The following is a 22,858-nucleotide window of genomic DNA, read 5'->3' as shown; positions in this document are numbered from 1 at the left end:
GATTCGAACTGAGATCATTCTGTCATTTTGAGGATTGTATCCCAGTATTGCTTTTCCTATTTTTTTATTGACTATGAAGGCTACTCCATTTCTTCTGAGGGATTCTTGCCCACAGTAGTATACCTGATGGTCATCTGAATTAAATTCACCCATTCCTGTCCATTTTAGTTCGCTGATACCTAAGATGTCAATGTTTAGTCTTGTCATCTCTTGTTTGACCACGTCCAGCTTTCCTTGATTCATGGATCTTACATTCCAGGTTCCTATGGAGAAAAAATCTTTACAGCATCGGACTTTCCTTTCACCACCAAACATATCCACAGCTGAGCGTCCTTTCGGCTTTGGCCCAGTCGCTTCATTCTTTCTGGCGCTACTAGTACTAGCCCTCTGCTCTTCCCCAGTAGCATATTGGACGCCTTCCGACCTGAGGGGCTCATCTTCCAGCGTCATATCGTTTTGCCTTTTGGTACTGTCCATAGGGTTTTCATGGCAAAGATACTGGAGTGGTTTGCCATTTCCTTCTCCAGTGGATCACGTTTTGTCAGAACTCTCTGCTATGACCTTTCTGTCTTGGGTGGCCCTGCACGGCATAGCTCATAGCTTCACTGAATTACACAAGCCCCTTCACCACGACAAGGCAGTAATCCATGAAGGGGTGACAATCCTAGACCAGGCCAAATCCAAAAATGCCATGGAATTTCTAGAATCCTGGCACTCTGACAAATCAGCCATCAATAGACACATAGACATTAACAACATCTATAGACTATGCAAAAGAGACAACTAGCCCCAAAGAGAAAAAGACTCCAGCACCTCCCCACCAGTAATCAGCACTCAGATCAGCATAGATTAACTCCAAGGTCAACTTCAGACCGATCAAGTAAGCAATACCCCAATCAAGAAACTGCCAAAGAGCCATTAGTAAACAGCCCAACCAAAGAATATCTAAACCCACCCACCCACCAACACAGACAGGCAAGATACCAGAATATAAATTGACACCAAACAGTACTCCTTATTAGCACTGATGATGTTAGGGTAATGTGTAGGTGACTTGGAAGTTATAAAAGAATTATTCATTTCATTAATCTGGCATTGGATTATCAGGGACATAATTTACTCGTAATTCCCACCAGATTGAGTCAGTCATCTTCTGCACTATAAGCATATCCTCTGAGGAGCCATTTAGTACCAACCTGATCTACAATAGACCCCAAGTTTACCTGTGCATAGGCTTGTAATCAACCCCAGAAATCCCTTTTCATCAGGTTAAGAAATGTTGCTATGCAAGCTTAAACTACCTCTTCTAAACACGTTGGGAAATATTTTATTGAAAGGCACTGTTGAGTACTGAATTTTAGCCAATAAAATAAGGAGCACACAGAAGCAAAGAAAATCTTCAGCAGAAACAGTAGGTTTTGAACTTCTTCTTTCAGTTAAACTGGTGTCCTTGATTGTGCACTGTAAATATTTGAGTGATTACATTTCAAGTAACTTAAAAATGAGTTCGTTGAAACCTTAACACTAAGTGAAGAGAAGGCCGGTATTTGGAAGTAAAACTTGTATTCAGTTGTTTGAGTCTATGTTCCTCATTAAAGAAGGAAATAAAAAATAAAAGAAAGGAAAAAAAGAAGCCAGATGATACCTTATACAAAATCAGGGCTAATTGAAAAATGTTTAAACATAAGAATAAAACTTCACAAGGGTCTATTGAAGCCATGTAAAAACATCAAGAGACCATGGGAACCTGTAAATTGATTTTTTTTTTATTTTCATCAAGAGCAGTCAGGAAATGTAAACTTTCCATTTTAGCGTAAGCTGTCGGTCATGTATTTGAGTAGGGCTATGTGATGTATAACAACAAATGTCCGTATCTCTGCTGATTTTAATAGTTCTTATTCAAACACGCTCAGCAATCTTTAGTTTATAGCTAGGATACACAATGGAAGAATGCATAAAAAAACAAAACAAAAATGAAGAGCTCTTCGAATTAGAAACAGGTACAATACAGGGCTTGTTCCCGGAAAAGAAGAATTGGCAGGAATATAGAGATAAAATATAGGTAAAGTCTGAGTATCTAATCCCGATTTCCTTCAGCAAGGTTAAGGGTTCTAAAGAAAGCTTACTTCAACTTTAAATTTGAGTCGAGGAAGGCCGTGGGCAACTACCCTACTAGTCTCTTATCGGCAGCAGCAGCGGAGGCAGCAAATCGCTCGCCAGCCGCTAGCTGTCGCACTGGTTCGGATCTGCGCTGCGGCTGTTTCGCAGGGATCTGGTGCTCCTGGGCGGCCGCTCGATCGTTCTTATTTGGCAACTACGCGCAGGGCGGCGGAGTCGTCAGGCAGCATCCGGAGTCGTACCGTGGCCGAGCGAAGGAAGTAACGCAGCGACGGCAGAGGCCGAACGGCGCGATCCCCGATCGAGCTCTTGGCGGTTCGTGCGGGATGAGGGGAGCAGCCATGTTGGCGAGGGGTATAAAAGTGACTCTTTGAGCCGGGGAAAAACCGGGCAGAACAGGAAGCGTGTTGGGGCGGCGGCATTAGCTGGCCAGGGCTCGCCTGCGGAAGAAGAGGAAGCGGTGGCGGTGCAAACGGAGCCAGCGAGGAGGGAGCTCGGAAGGCTAAAGCAGGACGAGGACCGCCCCGGCGCGGCAGAGATTCGGCGCGGCTCCTGCTGCTGGTGAGTTCAGGGTTGCTCATTGTCTGCCGTGCGGGCAATCAGGGGCCTGGCCCGAGGCAGGAGGGCGACGGCGCTGCTTCCTTTCAGCCCGGAGAGGGAGCAAAGTGGTGGGGCGCGTTTTGAGCCATCTGTACAGGTCTCCGGTGGCTGGAGATGTGCTTGGGAGAAATTGGAGAGGCGGAAGGACGACGTCGGTGAAGGATCTACTCTTTTGGCACGTGTGAGTGGGTGGGCTTTTTAAAATTCGGTCTTTGCTGAAATCGAATATGACAGCACCGTAACAAAAAAGAGCTTTAGACCTTCGACTTTGTTTTGTCGCCCACTATTCCTTCCCTTGAGGAGTGCACGGGATAGGATACACGCCAGACCGGATGGTAATTGCGCATGAGGGATAGGACGTGGTGAGAAGGGATTTCTTGGCTTTACAACATTTCGCTTATGTTTTCGGTGTTCATTCCTGGATGGGAGGAAGGACAGGGGTTTAATAGTAAGGAATTGATTGCCCTGATTTAAACTATTCCTCTTTTCCGGGCTCTGTTGGTCAGTTCCCCGAGAGAATTCAGATTGTTGGCAAACGGCTTTTCAGCTAAGTGTCAATTCTGCAAAGCTGTGCAGGGATGAAGTAAGGAACAGCATATTAAATATCTCTCTCTCTCTCTCTCTCTCTCTCTCTCTCTCTCTCTCTCTCTCTCTCTCTCTCTCTCTCTCACACACACACACACACACACACACACAGTTTTGATAATCATCACCAATCACTATCTGATGTTGAGGAATAAGATTTGATATGTGCGTACCATGGGTCCTCTAAGATCTGCTTTGTATTTTATTTCTCAGAGGATGGTAATCCGGGTTTTTCCTGATGTTTTTCCTGTATCATATTTTGACAACATGTTTAAAATATACATTTATATTTCTATTTACTTCAACAAGCCGTTTTGAGAGTGCTTTAGCCATATGTTCTCACTGAATCTTTCCCCTCTCTTTAGGTTCCTCCTAAAGCACTCTTAAAATGACAGGATATAAGGCATACACTGACCCTGAACCTCTTCCATTTTAGAATTGGTATTATCACAGATTCTGCATAAACAAAAAATAGCTTATTTTGTGGAAAGCAATGCAGTGTGGTGTTTTCAGAAATGAATTAGCTCCTTTTTGCTCCCTGGCTAGCCTTATTCTTCTTCTTGGAAAGACTATTCAAGTGGCTTAAAACACATTTGGCATCTTGTTTACAACAGCTCCTATTTGCCAGTGTTCAGTGGGCCATAAGGATGAGACAAGAGAGAAGATATAGCCAAATCATTCTGTTTGTACTTTTTTTAACCCTTATTTTTGTTACATGGTGCAAGTAGATATTTGTAAAAGTATACATCTGGATGTGCACAGTTTGTAGTAAATATGAATGATTTGAAAAATTGTTAACTAAAGGGGGACATCAAATTTTTGTTCAAAGTTTATTCTTTAGTATTTCTACCTTTAAAAATAGCTCTGTAGGTTATTTCAAAATAGGTCAAATGCTTTTAGCCTAGAAAAAAGGCAGATAAAATACATAAAATTGTACAGTGCATTCTGAAAGCAGACAAGCAGTTTATTATTTCTTATTACAATATACATTGTGCCCTTTCTTTAGGAGCTCAAGGTGGTGAAGATGGGTGTTGCCTGTTATTTCTTTCTACCAACAATTACCATATGGAGGGAGGTTGGGTTAAGAAATAATGACTGGCCAGTGGAAGTAGCTATGTACTGTTACAAAGCTGTGACTGGCTGTAACTGCACCCTTTTTACAGCCCTTATTCATTTTGCATAGTGAAAGCATTGAGTGCTATGAGCTTCACACTTAAACTTTGTCACTGAGCAAGGATATGAATTCATCTTTTCAAAACTGCATCTATTATTTGTTGCAGTGTGCTGGCCCCTTGCCATTTTTTTCTTCTGACATTACTGCAACATTAAATGTGCAAAACTATTTTTCACTAACTGGTCTAAAGCTCTAAAAGCTCACAATTTGTTTTCTTCAACAGCAGACAATGATGAGAAGTGAAGGATAAAATTGTCAAATTGCACAAAAAATACACAGTACTTTTAAAAAATCAAAAGTAATTAATGGTCAACATTTACTATTGCAAGTCCCATATTTGTTTAGGATTAATGTAAGTAAAAAGACATGATTTAATGGTTAGCTCAATGCTATCCTATGCATGTTTATTCAGAGAAGCTTATTCCCCAGTAAAAATGTTTTGAATACTTTCCTGTTAGTGTTGTGGGTGATTAATTCACAGGGTAATTTATACACATCCACTTAAAGCTCTATTTATTACCAAGCAAGTGGATTCAGACTTGCAGACTCAGGTTGCTAAAGAAAATACATGAACTCACATTGATTGGGTCATATTTCATTTCATTGACTAGTTTTGCCTGCTTATTTCTACTTTATTTCATTTATCATAATCTCTTGCATTATTTTTCTAAAGCTTCTTTACCTTTCTGAAACTTCCATAGAATTTATTTTTGTGTGCATCTGATTATCCTTTCTCATTTTAATCTTGCCTTTTTTCTTTGTGATCTCTTAAGGGGCAGCAGAATCTATTTGCCTCATTCCCTTTTGGTAGGTGCATCTCCCTGATGAGTTAAATTTTTCTCGTAGGATGGCTTTCATGACTAACCTAACTAGATATATGTAATCAAGGTTCATGCACCTTTTTTGGGTTGTTGGAAACATTTGGAATTGTGAGATAATATATGGATACGTTCCCAAAATGACTGCAGTGGCAATCTGATTTTGCCCAGAAACAAACTGATGAGACTATTATCCTTTTCCCTTTCCAGTATCTTTGGGTGCTTTTTATCTTGTCAGTGCACTTTTTCTTTTCTTTTTTTTTCCAGATCCTTTCCAGTTAGAGCACTTCTTGCATTTACATTTTACAAGAATGCCTCCTGGTCTTGTATAGGCATCCAAAGTATTTTTAATATGATTGTGCATTTGGTTTTGTAATCTACCACATTTCCATTTCTTATTTTTAATGACATGCTTTCAATAGTCTAAGTGTGCCCAATTTTCTCCTCTCCGCAAAGTTGAGGATCCTTGAAACAGATACTAAAATGCATACAGGACACTATGGAGTTGTTAAGCCATATGCCAATGATCATAAACGTGAATATTGCTTTCAGCAAAATGGGAGCATTGCTTTGTAGTGGTTTCAGATCTAGCTCTCAACAAAATATCATAGAAGACTGTAATAATTGATGGCATCAAATGTTGCAGAGAGGTGCACCATAGCTAGCAATGATATATAAACTACGTCCAATATCTATCTGTCTTGGGTCATGAACCCAAGGCTGGTTTCATGGATAAAATCTTTTACAGGGTAGTCTAGTGCAAGAGATTGAAGCAGTGTATAGGGTTGTTGTAAGCTAGAATTCAAAACAATCCAGATTGTTTCATACAAATGCAATTTACAAGATTTGTGTTGTAGATTCTGTGTAAGTGGAACTTTTTTTGGTGTAATGGTCACTACAGCTGAACAGTTGCATAAAACAAAATTCTTTCTTTGATGGAATTCATCTTGATAGAATATTCCTCCTACCCCCCTCTTCCAAGCTAAAGGATATGGGTGTTTCCTCTAAATGCTTTGTAATGTAAAAATTTTACTTCCATTATTACACACTGACCTATGATTTAGTGTGATATTTGAATTCAGCTTTTAATTGACAATCATAAGAAAAACAAATCTACGCATAAATTGCATTTGCATGTTTTTCATATGATGAATTCAGGTCTTGTAAAGTATTTTTACAGAGTTTAAGTGAACAATGTGTTAATTTAATCATGCTTGAAATATAAAAAGTAACATTGGCATACTGATTGCTTTAGGAACTGACACAAAACAATGGTTGTGTTTAAGTTTGGTATTTATAGTAACTAATAATTTTGTTCTTTTTTCATTTTATTGAATTCTCTTTTGAGGGGGGTTTGTTTATGATGTCATGTGTCATATTGCTTATAAACAAAGGTGACAGATGCTTTTTACTTTCTTCAGTGAAATATTTCAAGCAATAACTTATATTTGCTTTTTCTTGGTCAGTTTTTCAGAGTCTAAATTTCCTTTAAATTATCTTTCTGGACAGCACAAGTTTTCTTAACCTAGACACGCCCTGAATGTCCCTTTATCAAATATTCTGCTTTCAAACATTTTTCTTCATTTATTTTCCCCATTTATGTTTTGCTGATACATTTTGCTTAGTGCTTTGAATTTATATCATGTTGTTTATTTGGATGTATTTTTGTAATGTTTTCATAGAAGTATTAGGAGATACAGTAAAGTGGTTAATCAGCTTACCATATAGTACAGTAATAGTTAATTACCGCTCTAGATGGTACTGCAACATAATTAGAAGTAGTAAACTTTGATTTCTAATTTCTTATCTGAAAATCATTTCTTTTTTCTTTGAATATTTGCTCTTAATGGTGTTCTCAAAATTTAAAGAACTGTAATATCATGGACTGCATTTTGATTGGCAGGTCTCATCACACAGAATATTCTTCAATTCATTAAGACAAAGAAGCTAAATGCTACTTTCTCCTGTTTTTGTGCCATCTTACTTTTATCTGACTATATCCTGCTCTCACTTTTTGAACCTTATTCCAATTTAGATAGGTTGTTCAAACATTACCTCATACTATAGTTCATTATGATGACAAATTTGTTCCCTGCAAGTCTTGATGAATGCTGCAAAAGGCAACAGGATACCACAATGAAGAACTTATCAATATTACTGACATTTGGATGAATCCATATGTTCTGTAGAGGGACGCGGTGGCTCAGTGGGTTAGGACGCTGAGCTTGTCGATCAGAAGGTCGGCAGTTTGGCGGGTCGAATCCCGAGTGCCGCGGAACAGAGTGAGTGCCTGTTCCTCGTCCCAGCTTCTGCCAACCTAGCAGTTCGAAAGCACGTAAAAATGCAAGTAGAAAAATAGGGACCACTCCGGTGGGAAGGTAACAGCGTTCCGTGCGCCTCTGGCGTCCAGTCATGCCGGCCACATGACCACGGAGACGTCCTCAGACAAGCGCTGGCTCTTCGGCTTTGAAACGGAGATGAGCACCGGCCCCTAGAGTCGGAAACGACTAGCACCCATGTGCGGGGGAAGCTTTACCTTTACCTTTTTATATGTTCTGTGGTAGTATAGCTGTCTATGGCTTTAGGCTACCGGTGTAGAATACTACAGTTAAATCTCATTAAGAAAATTAGACAACCACCTTGCAAATTCTAAATTAAGGTGTGAGAGTCTAGTTTGTTTATTGACCATTTCCCCCCTCCCACACACACACATGCTTGCATGAAGCAGAATGAAGATCATTCTTCTGAATCCCAGCTAGCTTTCTCTTTTTCTTTTAACTTTCTGTATTACTTGCTTATCTTTTTTATTGTAATAAGTTTCTCCTTTTCTTTTGAAACAGATCAGCATTCTAGCTGGTATGGTGCAGCCTATCATTAGAAATTATGTTGCGGGGTTCATTATGGGCTATTATTGTGCAGATAAGGATGATATATCTAAATTAAAATGATCAAAATCTCATACAAGAATCTCTGTCTTGTGAGACATTAGCCATTCTCAAATATTTATTTTTAAAATAAATAGTCTAATAATGTGGCAGATACTATGACATTCATGGTGCTTCTCCTTTTTTAGTTTTTTAGTTTTGCCTTGTGCAAGAGATTGCCTCTAGGAGTGTTCGGAGGGGCACCAATGATCTAAAGATGGTAAACACAACTGAGGGGTCATAGCTCTCCTCCTTTATGTGTATTGTTGCATTATACGCTTGTAAAAAAGAGCAGGGCTTCAATCACCTGGTTGTGCTCAGCATTTTGACATATTTGACCCCTTCCCTGTGGCAGATACAGTACCCCTATTTTCCTCTTCCAGTGAGGTCTATAACTAAACAAGGATTTAAATCTTGGTTCAATTTTATGTTTTTTCTTTCATTTTTCTTTCATTTCTCCAGCCTTGGTGGAGCAGTGGGCTAATGCCTCCTTAAGTAACACCAGCTGCCTGCAATTAGTACAGGTTCGCATCCCACCAGGCTCAAGGTTGACTCAGCCTTCCATCCTTCCGAGGTAGGTAAAATGAGGACCCAGTTTGTTGGGGGCAATAAGCTGACTTTGTAATAATGCCACTTGGGGTGTGTGTGAAAGCCCTAATAAGCAGGCATATACATAGAATGAAGGCTACTGCTAAGTTTGTAAAGCCGCCCTGAGTCTTCAGAGAAGGGTGGGATATAAATGGAATTAAAATAAATAAAAAATAAATTATCTATTGTTTTTCCAAAGTGAGTTGACATGCTCACAGTATTGTTCATTTAAATCTGTTTGAGCCATTCTCAGAGTCAGCTACAAAATCTCATCAGTGTAAATCATACAAGTTTAAACTTTTTTCTTTCCTCGACTAGTTTGGAATATAAACTATGTATTTTATTCTTTATGACTTGGGCCTTTACCTTGTCTAAATCTGGAAAAGGAACTATGGCTTGTTACCACCTTTTTTTTTACTGTGTGTGAAGTTAATGAGATTCACCTCCTCCTATGAGTCAGCAGGAATGTATAATTTATTTCAGAGTTCAACAGGGTGGATCAAGAGGTGAAGTTTACCGCTCTGTTATGGAGCTTGTTTTCTAGCCTTTCAGATTCTTGTTGCAGATCTTTCTTTTGTTCTTTCTCCTTCCTTTTGGAGTCTCTGTCGTTTTGATGTACAATAATTTAAACACACTGTGATAAAATAGCACATTGCATTTTCAGCTGGAAGACCTCAAACCATTCTGCTGTTATCACCAGCCTCGCAACTAATCTTGCTCATCTTTTGCACATTAAAATAGGGCAAAGATCCTACTTGGAGGCTGGGAGTTGTAACTTAGTCTCCTGGTATTCTAAAGGACTGCAGAAGGCCATATAATGATGTCATCAAAAATGAGAGTTTTTCCCCCCATTCTCTCTGTGTCTCTGTCCTGAGGTTTGTCAGGTAAGAGAAATTAGAGGCTAGGACTAATAACTTCTGGCAGTGCATGGAATTGAATGGAAAAAATCGTATCTGTCTCTCTAACATAAACAGTCCCTTAACACAGCCTAATAGGAATGTTCAGCTATTAAGCTGAATATTAAAAAAGAAATGTTTTAAGTGCTCTTCTAAATACCTGGAGCTGCTATATAGAGTATATTTGAAGGTTTTGGAGCCAACTTGGAGAAATTCTGACTGCTGGCCCATACAACTCTTGCTCCTTATGCAGGCAGAATCCTATGCATTCTGTCTAGATCATGGGCCCCCACCCCAGTGTGTGGACCGGCGGCATGGCAGAAACTGAGCTGCACAAACAAGCAAAGCCCCATCCGCAGAATGCAGGCAGCATTTGAAACCATGCCCCCTTTGATCTGCGGAAAAAATCTCTCTCCATGGAACCGGTCCCTGGTGCCCAAAAGATTGGGGGCCGCTGATCTAGATGGCCTGACAGGATGAGCAGATTCATTTTAGACAGAATGTATTAAATAGATTTATAATACTTCATTGCTCCTAACAAAGCTGATCCCAGTGATTTACAACATAACTCCTAATAAACATAGCAAATATCATAAAGCTAATAGCCTGCAATTAGTGCAGGTTCGCATCCCACCAGGCTCAAGGTTGACTCAGCCTTCCATCCTTCCGAGGTAGGTAAAATGAGGACCCAGATTGTTGGGGGCAATTAAGCTGACTTTGTAATAATGCCGCTTGGGAGGTGTGTGAAAGCCCTAATAATTAGCAGGCATATACATAGAATGAGGGCTACTGCTAAGCTTGTAAGCCGCCCTGAGTCTTCGGAGAAGGGCGGGATATAAATGGAATAAAAATAAAAATAAAAATATTATACAACCATAATTAATAAAGTTAAAAACCAAAAGGGTAGAAACATGGCATCAATATTTAAAAGTTCAATACATATCTTTAAAATAAGATGCTTGTGGGGGAAAAAATCTAACATAGAAAAGCAAGTTTAAAAATTTCTTAGACCAACCAAACTGGGGAAAGGAATTTGTTGGTGTTGGCATTACCACCAAAGGCCTGTACGGTCAGCCAAACTAGGAAACCAGAATTGTGAATGCTAGTAATATTTTTGATATAACATTGCAGAAACAGTCTTGCAAGTCTGGATGTGCTTCCCCCTTCCCTCCCTTTATCTTTGTGAGAACTAAGGACGGTCTTGCCTGAGCCTCTTACTCAGATTACAATTTTGCCCCAAACTCAAGATTTCTTTTATCTGACCATTGTAGCAGCTCTTCCTCCTTTTCTTCAAGGCAATTCCTTCTGCCTGTTACTCTTACCTTTGTAGTGATCTGTTTATTGACATATCAGGACAACACACACTAAGCATCTTTCTCCAAAGAACACATCATAGGCTACACTGCATAAAGAAGAAGAAGAAGCTGTTTGTCCAGTTAAGCAGGGTCCAAACCCTCTAGGGATTTGGCATGTTGGCTTGTACTGTATTGTTCTAATTCATTTCTTCCCACAACCTTCATTCATACATCTTGTCTGAAGGATTTCTACTCTTTTAGCAATTTATTCTTTGTCTTTTCTTGTATTTATGTATGTAATTGCCATGCAGCATCCTTTTCTCATTTCTTTACATTTCATTCTCAATCCTACTTTTTTATTTGTTTAATTTCTGAAACTAGGCACAGTGCTTGTGTCTATCCCAAGCTTTAGTATGAATTGAATTAAAAAAATGAATTTGGAGGGGGAAATGCCATTAATGGATTTGGAGTAAGACAATGTCTGGTAAAATAACCTTTGTAAGCAAAAAACATATTGACAGTGCATTTGTCAATTTTGACATCTTGAAAGCACTTTTAATCATAAACCTTTCCCATACTCATTACCGATCACTACCACACTTCTGTTGTTATTGCTTTCAAACTTCTATCAAACCATGTTTTCCTGATGTGTGGTTATGCTACATATGTCTTCTTCAGTTTTAGTATATCAATAGCCAGCAAAGAAAACATCTGCTCGTCTAGGCTCTCTGACAGGAATAAGTGGGGTTTACATCAGGATACTGTTTGTCCTCCTCCCATGTTCCATGTGGGCACTTCTCAAATTAAAATAAAGTGAAACAGAAATGTATGGGAAGATACCAGGGCAAAAATATCTCAGAAAGGAGGAAGCAGACCCTTCATGATAATGCAGCTAGCTAACTCCTCCACAGCTAGTGACTAGCTGCTAGGCAACCAGGTCTCTTCCTTGGAAGTGGGGTGGGGAAGTGGTTGAAATATAAAGAAAATGGTATATAAACACGAGCCAGATAATAACATCCCTTGTTTTTAAGGTACGGCAGTACAAAAATCTGGATACGAGCCAGAATATATTATACATTATAATACTGTACATTATAATATACATTATAAACCCTTATTCATCATCTACTTGAGTTCCCTTTCCTTCCCTAAATAGTGGACTTCTGACCATTTCAGAGTGCAGAACAATGTTAATATGATCCTTTTTTCACTAAATAAAACAGTGGAGTTTTTTCCCCATCTTCCTTATTGGAGTCCTGAAGTACCCATTGGGGTCAAAATTAGGAAGGAGAAGAATGAAGGATACAGAAAGAACTCAGGAAAGGAAATCATAATAGAAAGGGCAAACATTGGAAGTAAAATGGCTGCAGTGGAGGCTAGCTAGCAATAGGGGAAAAGGTCAGGGTTAACCTTTTCCAACACTTCTAAGGCATAGTTTTGCCATTTTCACTTACGAGCTGGTGATGGTATAAAAGCGGTATTGTGGGGACATGAGGGAAGATTGGTATTGTTAGAGCATGGTTATGCTTTGTTAAAAATGCAAGTGGAGGCAGTAGGGTTAGAAACTTTGATCTAATTCAGCATTCCCCAATCTTTGTGGCTTGGTGGCCCGGCAGGAGGGAGGAGAACTGGGTCACATGAGCGGTGTGCATGTGCGCGTAGCACAACTTGCACAAGTTGAGCTGTGCACATGTGTGTATGCACATTGGCCCACCCCATTCGCTCAAGTTGAGTTGTGCACGTACGCTGAGGCCTACCACTCGGGGGACCCAGTTCCAGATAGGCCATGGCTCAATAGAGGGTCGCAGCCCAGCGGGGTGGGGACCCCTGATCTAATTGGTTTATGTGCCATGCTAAATTTATTAAAGAAGGAGCTCCTGTGGTTTTCTTCTCCACTACTGTTTGTAAGGAAAGCTCATTCAGTGTGAGCAGAGTGCATTACATGGAAATACGGATTGTTTGTGTTTAAAATGGTTATCTCGACTTTATGGTAGATAATGAGCAGTTTCTAGTAGTATTTAAATATGTAAAATGATAGGAAAGTTTGTTAAAGAGCAAAGTTGCATATAACCTTTAGAAAATATTACTTTAAATAAAACACAGGTACTGTCCTCTATTTTTGTTTGCCCCATTGATAAATAAATATACCAGCTTGAAATTTCTAAAAGTGAAGAAAAGGATCCCTGCAAATTTTAGTTAATAGTCATTAATGTATATCATGTTTATGGCCAACGTTAGTGTAGGAACAATTAACCAATCAAGAATGAAAATTATATCTTAAGAGAATCCTGTTAAGTTCATTTTGAAATTTATGGCACAGTAGTAGTTACAAGTATCAAGCTAGAAACTGAGAAGCGGTGAGTTCTAGTGCTGCCTTAGTTACGTGACCTAGGCCTGTCCCTCTCTATTTTAATCCTAGGAAGGAATCAAAGGCAAGCCACTTTTGAAAAACCTTGCCAAGAAAACTGCAGTGATTTGTCCAGGCAGTCTCTTAGAATTGAACATAAGTGAACAGAAGAAAATGTTTATCACTGTTTTGTAAAAGAAATTGTTCTTGTTGTTCAGATCCCTATTCTACAGTGGCATGTAATGTTTTGTGTGTTTCATTGTCATTGAAAGTACCACTTGGTTCACAAATTCTGAAGAGCTTATTTCTTTGTAGTACTGATTGGGCATTTAAGAATGCATGTAAGACTTTTGATTTTAAACTGTCAAAGTCCCCAGTGCAAAATGCTTTAATGAAGCAGACAAACATTATTGTAGATCTATCGTGTCAGTGTAAGTCCTTTGATTTGAGTCAACCAGTTTATGAATTTTATGTAGGTAGCAGATGGTTCTTGCAATAGTATGAAGATCTATTTGTTGAAGGAGAGTTCATGCATGTCTTTGTTTAAAAATTAAAACAATCTGTCTCTGTTAAACATACACTAAACTATAATTTGTAAGGATACATGAAAATGGTACCTTACACAAAGTACAGCTTTTTGAATAAATTATTACTGGTTGGGCTGACACAATATATGAAATCATAAATCTGAGGTGAGCAACTACAAATGTCAGAGATTACAACTCCTGAACTAGTAGGCTAGTCCATTTACTCATATGTTTAATTTTTTTAAGGATTTAAATTTAAATTTTAGATGGTATGGAATGAGAGCCCTTTAAAGGGGAAAGCTTTTCACTCCCACATTTAAATTCCCCAGTTTCTGATAAATGGCCTGAAATTGGACCACCAAAATTAGGCTCATTTGTCAATACATTTTGGTAGCATAGTGTTAATATTCTGTGGGATACATATATGTATATAGCTCATTTCTGCCATAAAACATGGTTTGCAAGCCATGATGGTTGGTTCATCTATTATAATAAGTCAAAAGCAAACTGTCCATATTATGGCCTAATGTGCTAGTTCAATCAGAATATGAACAATACATAGTGAAACATATGTAGAATGATTGTGAATTTTTCATCATGTATACAAGCAATACATGTATGAGATGAATTGTCCCCATGATACTTTTTGCATGCTTGCATAATGTACATTGAGCTTGTTATAAATTCATGTTGGGGCTAAGAGAATATGATTTATGCTGTGTAAACCATAAATATTTTATTCAGTATTTTCACTGTTCATTTAACAGAATCTTCTGGCAATAATTGAAAAGAAAGCCAATCCCCTGAAGAACTTGCATCTCTTGTCAGCATTATCTCCTCATTAATGCTGTCTGCAGTCAGCACTCTGCTTGGTCGCTTTTGAAATAATGTTTTACATGATGAATAAAGGATCCTCTGTCTTAGTTGTTTCTAAGTACCAGGCTTTTGTCAGGAACTGAACAAGAGTAGCATGTAAATATATTTTAGGAAGTATTTGCTAAATATTTGTTAAACTCTGTTTTAAAAGCTATATTTCTAACTTAAAATAAAATTGAATAGCTGTTAAATAAGAAATGTGATTTGTTTGTACGTGTGCAAAGTAGAATTCTTGCAGACGTTTTAGCTAAGTGAGGAGAAAATATTAGTTGAATTTGAAGATCAGAAATGTAAAACTAATAATTATATACATCTATAAACATTCAGGTAATCTTCACTAATTTTCATCCAGTGACTTATCCATTATTTGTGTATTAAGTAGACTTAACATAATATAATTTTAAATATGCTTTTTATACCATCTGTTTCCACTTTAAATATAATCTGGATTTAGCTGAATTACACATATTATGCTCACTCTGTTTAATATCCTGGTTTAGTGATTGAGAGCTGTCTCCATCTCTTATTTCTTCACTTTGTAAGGTTGAAATAGGAAAGCAACCAAAGTGATAGTTGAAAATAGGAATGAATGGTCAGCTATAAATTTGCTGTCTCTCATTTGATGCTCCTTCTCTTATCTGCCTTACCTCCTCTGTTATTTTAAATATTATATAAAGACATATTTTTGATTTATCTTATCAACCTCCACTCCTCCCACACCTACTCCTTCTTTGCTGTATGTAGACTCTCCATCCTGAGACCCTGTTGGTCTGAGAAGATTACTTTGAGAACTTTGCTCCCTATTATAAATTTGAACAGTTGCTGGCAAATCACCAAATCAAAAATTATGATTATTTAAAGAAACCTCTCCTACGTTACCTATGTTATATTTGGCAGATAGTCTTTGAATCTCAACAACTGAAAATGAATAATGTATATAAGTATTCTTAGAATGCTTTTGGAGAAGTGCAATGACTATTTTTAGTTTCTCTGTTCAAGAGGCAACTGCTATTTCCCAGCTAGTTGGAAGGGTTTTGACATGAAGATGCTATTGCAGCTGTAATACTTCACATAGGAACTGCAGACCTTTATGGACAGAACTGTCTAGATTTCTACAGTGAATCCTTGCACTCTCCAAATGTGTCCATAATGTGGTATTATGCCTGCAGATGGGATCTATGCCAGGAAAGGTGCAGTTTTGGTTCCTTTTCGTCAAGTTGTGGCTGGATCTTGTCTTTCCTCAGGTAGGTTTGACTGTGCTAATTCTTCCTATAATTTAAAATTTGCCTTTAAGATGATGCTGGAAAGTAAACCTCCCCCCCAATTATGAAGGAAATAATCTCATAAATTAAGGTTCTTCAGTTGTATATATCCGTATGTTGAATACTGGAAGTGCTAAGAGGAGTACAAATCTGGAACATGGAACTACAAAGAAGACTCAAGCCTAATTTCCCATCATTCACAATTAAGGGTACTCATGAATAGCATTAACCAAATAACTTACTTATCCAGTATTATACTGTAGAAATGTCAAACTTTTATGTTAAGTCTATTTTTTCTTACAGCATTATTAACAAGTTCAAAAAAAAAACACCTCCTTTATGTAGCTTACAATATAGTGCAGTTCAGACAATTCCTGTAAACCAATTCACTGTAACCCATCTGGATATACCATTGCCTTTTTTCTGGTTAGGTGGGCACTTGAGGAATAAAGTACTGTGTTCTAACCATATACCTTTTTAATTTTCTAAGAATTCCTTTAGGATGAATGTTTTATAAGTAAGGATTATGCTTGAAGTTGGTGTTTTGCTTTTCGTGGAGCTATCTTCCTATTTTTCTGAAATAAAAATAATTTTTGAAATTAAAATAGCATATATGCCAGGGAAGTAAGTGTTCATGGGAACCTTGCTTGTAAGCTAATTTATTTATTTATTTATTTATTGATGGGATTTATATCCCGCCCTATCTCCCGAAGGACTCAGGGCGGCTAACAACAAAACATATAATAAGTACATAAATCAAGATAAAATGAAATTGAGAACATCAGTGCAATAAAAAATTAGAGAATTTAAAAATGAATTAAAAATACTAAATATAAATTAATTGAAATGCCTGTCAGTCTAGGTCAGCCTGGTGGAACAGGTGTGTTTTGAGGCTGCGGCGAAAGGATTGGAGGTTTTGGGCTATCCGAAGCTCAGGGGGGAGCTGATTCCATAGGGTTGGCGCTCCCACAGAGAAGGCCCTCCCCCTGGGGGTCGCCAGCCGACATTGCCTAGCTGACGGTACCCTGAGGAGGCCTTCTCTGTGTGAGCGTACTGGACGATGGGAATTTGTTCCCGGCAGCAGATGGTCCTGCAAGTATCCTGGACCTAAGCCATGTAGGGCTTAGGTACCAGCACCTTAAATCTCACCCGGAGGGCAACTGGTAGCCAATGCAGCTCACGCAGGAGGGGTGTAATATGGGAGTATCGGGGAGCTCCCATCACAACCCGTGCAGCTGCATTCTGCACCAGTTGAAGCCTCCGGGTGGAGGCAGAGAGTGGCATAAAACACTTCTGTCCAGGCTTCTTTCCACCTGTTCTAAGTTACCATTTGTCTCCCAACTCACTTGCTGTGTTTTGTTTGTTTATGTCTACTTTCTGTTTCATTTGTTTTTTTTAAATCAACCCACAATATTTCACAGTAGGCAAGAAAATACAATTATGGATGTCCAAGACCTCTTGTTCTCAAACCTTTTATAGCTGACTGAACTGAAATCTTTCCTCCAATATAAGTTTCACTGAGTATTTTAAAGCAAGATTAATTCAAATGAAAAAGCAAAGATCCTCCAGCAAGTGAACTATTTTTAATTTATAACCAGTGTACCTATGTATACATTAGAACAGGCACATTCTGATAAAGGAAGAACATTCAGCTTGGATTGGTTATTCATCAGTCTGTTACAACTTCTAGAAATGCAATGTTCCAGAACACTACAAATGTTCAGCTCCCTTTCTTAGCACATTTGAATTTCGCAGGTACTTGATGTGGAACAGCTGTTAACAAACCTTTATTATACATCTGTACAAAACCTCTGCAAAGTGTTGATACGTCTCAGAGAATGAACCTCTAGACTCTTTTATATTTTCTTAAGTTTAAACTCAGAAGCTCTTTTTCACTCCTTAATGGGCCTTCTGCTTTGCGTTTCTTATATTCAGTACTAGGTGACTGTTCATTACTAACATTTTCAGAATTCCTGCTCTTGGAAACTTTAGCTCCCAAATATGTTAAACAATGAACCACTTATGAGAAGGGGATTAATTTATGGAAAGTGGCCTATCCCAACCAAATCCAACAAAGACAAAAAGAAAAAAGAGAAATAAAGGCACTTCTCTCTTTCCAGTTCTGGTTCTAGCAGCCTCAGTCTTTACTCCACTATTACTAGTTCTCCCATTAGTATATCTGATTTTACACTGTCCATTCTTCAGAAATTCAGGAAAGATCCACCTATATCTAATTTCCAGGTCATCTTTTGTTCATCAGGATAGTAGAAACCAAGGCTTTCCCCCATTTATCTCAAAATCACTGAGATTGTAGTTGACCTTCTCATCCCCACTCTACTTTTTAAAGACCTATTTCCTTGATTAAAATAATTAATTTCATCATGTTCGCTTCTTCTTGAGCAGTTCAATCTTTCAGAATGCTGTTTAGTAGATACTTTCTATATGTATTCGTCTTCTTCTCAAATTCCACTCTTTAATTTTGCCTAGGTGAGTCTTGGATCAACTATGTAATAGCCAGCTTTGGAAGACTTGTTCTCTTGTGCTTAGGACGCTTTCCTTTTCCTTCAGGGCAGATTCCACAACTAGGCTTCAACCCAGCATTGTTGTTGCTTTTTAAACACGATTGTTTTACCTTATGTAAATGAGACTTACGACTGCTGAAGCCACTGCCATTGAGCTGTGGGATCAGCTCCATTGATTTCCTAGAGACGCTTATGCTAAGTTTATAGATTATGCTTCTCTTTAATCTATTTGACATACAGTGCATTCATAAAGTATTCAGACCAGCTTCACTCTTGTCAGGTTTGTTATGCTGCAGCCTGATTCTACACTCAGTACTCCATAATGACACAGTGAAAATGGAATTTTAGAAATATCTGTAAGTATTCAGACCCTTTGCAACAACACTTTAAATTTATAGCTCAGGTGTTTCTCATTTATCTTGATTGTTGCTGACATGTGTCTACACCTTTATTGGACTCCACCTGTGATAAATTAAATGGACATGAGTTGGAAAGGCACACACCTTTATTGGACTCCACCTGTGATAAATTAAATGGACATGAGTTGGAAAGGCACACACCTCTCTATAGAAGGCCTCACAGCTGACAATGCATACTATAGCAGAGCAAAAGCCATGAGGGCAAAGGAACTGCCTGCAGAGCTCAGAAACAGGATTATTGCAAAGCACAGATCTGGGGAAGGCTACAATAAAATTTTTGTTGCACTGAAGGTTCCAAAGAGCACAGAGGCCTCCATCATCCTCAGATGGAAGAGGTTTGCCAGAACCAGAATTTTTCCAAGAGCTGGTTGCCTAGTAATAATCGGGGAGAAGGGCTTTAGAAGAAAAGATGACCAAGAACCCGATGGTCACTCTGACAGAGCTCCAGAGATCCTGTGTGGAGATAGGATAGAGTTCTAGAAAGACAACCATCATTGCAGCCCTCCACCGATCTGGGCTTTATGGCATAGTGGCTATATGGAAGACTCCTCGGAGCAAAACACATGAAAGCCCACTTGGTGTTTGCAAAAAAGCACCTGAAGGACTCTCAGTCTGTGAGAAACAAAATTCTCTGATCTGATGAAACCAAGATGGAACTGTTTGGCCTCAGTTCTAAACATTATGTCTGGAGGAAACCAGGCACTGCTCATCACCTGCCCAATATCATCCCAACAGTGAAGTGTGGTGGCAGCATCATGCTGTGGGGATGTTTTTCAGTAGCAGGGACTGGGAGACTGGTCAGGTTGAGGAAAGATGAATGGAGCAAAGTACAGGGTTGTCCTCAATAAAAACCTGTTCCACAGCACTCAGGACCTCAACTGGGCTGAAGGTTCACTTTCCAACATCACAACGATCCTAAGCACACAGCCAAGACAACACAGGAGTGGCTTAGGGACAACTCTCTGAACGTCCTAAAGTGTACCAGTCAGAGCCCTGACTGAACCCTATTGAACATCTCTGAAGGGACCTGAAAATGGTTGTCCACCAATGATCGCAACCTGACTGAGCTTGAGAGGATTTGCAAGAAAGAATGGCAGAAAATCCCCCAATCTAATTGTGGAAAGATTGTCGCATCATACCCAAAAAAGACTTGAGGCTGTAATTGCTGCCAAAGATGCTTCAACCAAGTACTGAGTGAAGGGTCTGAATACTTATGCCAATGAGATATTTCAGTTTTTTCTTTTTAATAAATTTACAGTCATTTCTAAAATTCTGTTTTCATATGTCATTATGGGGTATTGAGTGTAGATTAATGAGGGGGGAAAATCAATTTCCACTGAGGCTGCAGCATAACAAAATTGGCAAAAGTGAAGTGGTCTGAATACTTTTTGAATGCAACTGTATTTCTGATATTGTTATGATTCTGATCCTTATCACATTTATTTCTGGAGTGAACAAATAGGTAAGAAGGAACATTGTCTTGGCCTTGAAATTCAGTGATGTTTTCAAATGGTAGAGAACCCACTGTATCAGCCCAAGAGGCTACTACTGCTTTAGCATTCCTAATTCCATTGACTACAGTTTTGTTGAAGGCAGAAGAAAAGTCCTGGACCAAGTTAGTTTTCATGTCATCAATGTCTTACCATACGAATATTTATAAATTTGAAAGAAGAGAAAGGCCATTTCTTATACCAATAACTACTCCTAACTCCTAATTTTATATAAGAATAATCACATTCCTACTTTTCTCAATATTCTGCATCCAGAAATTTACTTACCCATCTCTGTGAATCATAGAGGCTACAATGAAAAAAGTTACTAACATTTAGGAATGTGCAAAAACATTTTGTTTGGAAACATGTGAAATGTGAAATTTTTCAAAGTTTTAAGTATAAAACAAGATGTTCCAACTACCGTGAGACAGAGGGATTTCAAACTCAAGGCATGAGATAACACTAAATGATAAAAACAAAAAACAGTTTTGGAATCAAGATGAATGTTTTGCAAAATTTCATACTAGAAATCTTTCGAAATAAAACATTGTGCATGCTCATTGTAACCTCTAATGCAGTTCTTCAGTGTTAAACTGTATTCATACAAACTGCCCTACCTGAATATCATCACTGTTGGAAACTGTAATTTCACATCTGGTGTGGCAGTGTTATGAACTGAAAGCAACTGGCAGGGATCATGCCTAGTCATGTGTTAGCTGCTCCTGCCAAATTAGTAAGCTATAGAAGTTTTTGAATGAACCTGTCCATACGAACATAACCAGTGTGTGTGAAGTCATTCCAAGAACTGCAGTTGCAGATAAATAAGTAGCTTCTTGCACACACATTTTAGCAATAATTTCAGAAGAACAAAAGGGAAGCATGTGCTTGTGGGAACAGTTCTCAGTTTTGTAGAATGTGATTTATCAAGTGCATAACATACTATATTCTGACATTCTGCTTGCTTACACCCTTCTTTATAAGAATACTTCCTTATAAAAATTTGCCTAGAACTCCTCTGTCATGGATATAAAGATTCCCTTGACTAGATTTTCTAGTAACAATCCTTGACAACAATATAGAATTGTCTGTCTTGGTATCCTTCCACTTCCTTACTAGCATCATCTATACCGGGGTGTCAAACTCGTAACATCAAGTGACGTGTCACAACGTATCATTACTTTTTGCCATTGCCGGCAATGGTGTGGGTGCGGTTTTGCTATGATGCATCCGGCCCACGGGCCAGCACTTTGACACCTCTTACCTATACCAAGCCTGATGATGACAAATATTTCATGATGTCACGGCAAATGAAGCTTTTGTGTAATGATGATACGACATCTAACATGGGTAAGTACGTCTTGCCACTGTATTATTACATTATCATGCAGATGTCATCTGTGGGCTGCTTCTGATGAATTCTCTGATGACACACTGGCAATATATCTATGTGTTGGATATGTTCGCCACCTTGGGTTAGTTATAAAAATAATAAAGGTTGAACAAAAATTAAATAAATAAATCTTTAAAAAGAATGTCCAATATGGATTACCCTAAACTATTATATAAATAATGTCTTATGAGAAGATGGGAAAAAATTCAAAGTTTCCTGATGAGATGAATCAGCTGGTGGCCCAGTAAATGGAGAAAAATGTTTTTTCTTAATCTTTGCATTACTTACACTGTTGATAAATTCATTTCATATTTGGTAGTCTGTGCCAGTTCTCTTGTCTAGCTCTTTTATTTAGATTCATATCTACACAATATTGTACACCTTTGTCCTAATTGCAGGTATTATATGCTTGTTTCTAACTGCTGGTAGCCATTTCAGTCTGCTTATTTATAACATTAAGCATATCTACAGTTAAACTAAATTAGCTTCTTAAATATATACATACAGTATACATTTACATGTACAAAGAGAGAATGTGTGTTAATATACAGGGATAGGCATAGGCATACCATATCTGATATTTAAAGCACAGGTTTACCATAGCTAATATTTATTATAGCATATTTAAATTCCATTATTGAAAAACACCAAAAGTCTATATATAAAAGCAAAAATCTATATAAAAATACCTGGATGGCTTTCAACAATGGAAGTGTTTGTTGTGACATGAAGATATTTTGAATAAAGAAGGAAAATTAAAACATAGACAAGAACTAGAACAACAGGGTATTGACATATCATGGCGGCGATGCCTGCAAATTTAAACAAGATATGAAAAAGATGTTAAAATATCTGGATTTTATAAAGAACAGACAGAATTTGATAAGATATTACTGACATCAGATGAAAAATTGATTATGAAACTTCATAAATATATGCTAAGTTTAAAGATGGAAGAGGAACCAGTTAAAGAAACAATGATAACATGAGCAAAGAACTTTGGATAAAACATGTTTATTTATTT

General features: G+C 38.2%; 1 protein-coding gene across 2 annotated transcripts in view; it reads left to right on the top strand.

Annotated features, from left to right (window-relative positions):
• The first annotated feature begins 2,272 nt into the window (after nucleotides 1-2,272).
• Nucleotides 2,273-22,858, top strand: part of CDK17 (cyclin dependent kinase 17) — a 77,871-nt gene continuing 57,285 nt past the window's right edge. Inside the window, exon 1 of one of the 2 annotated variants that reach the window (XM_083365990.1) lies at nucleotides 2,273-2,679. The gene's annotated coding sequence lies outside the window, so the exon portion shown is untranslated. Of the gene's footprint in view, nucleotides 2,680-2,709; nucleotides 2,900-22,858 lie in introns of those variants that run through there. The other variant, XM_083365991.1, reaches the window with a different exon arrangement.

This window comes from Vipera ursinii (genome assembly GCF_947247035.1).
Source record: "Vipera ursinii genome assembly, chromosome: 6".
NCBI lineage: Eukaryota > Metazoa > Chordata > Lepidosauria > Squamata > Viperidae > Vipera > Vipera ursinii.
Note: the sequence above shows the minus strand (reverse complement) of the source record. Positions and strands in the feature narration are given on the sequence as shown.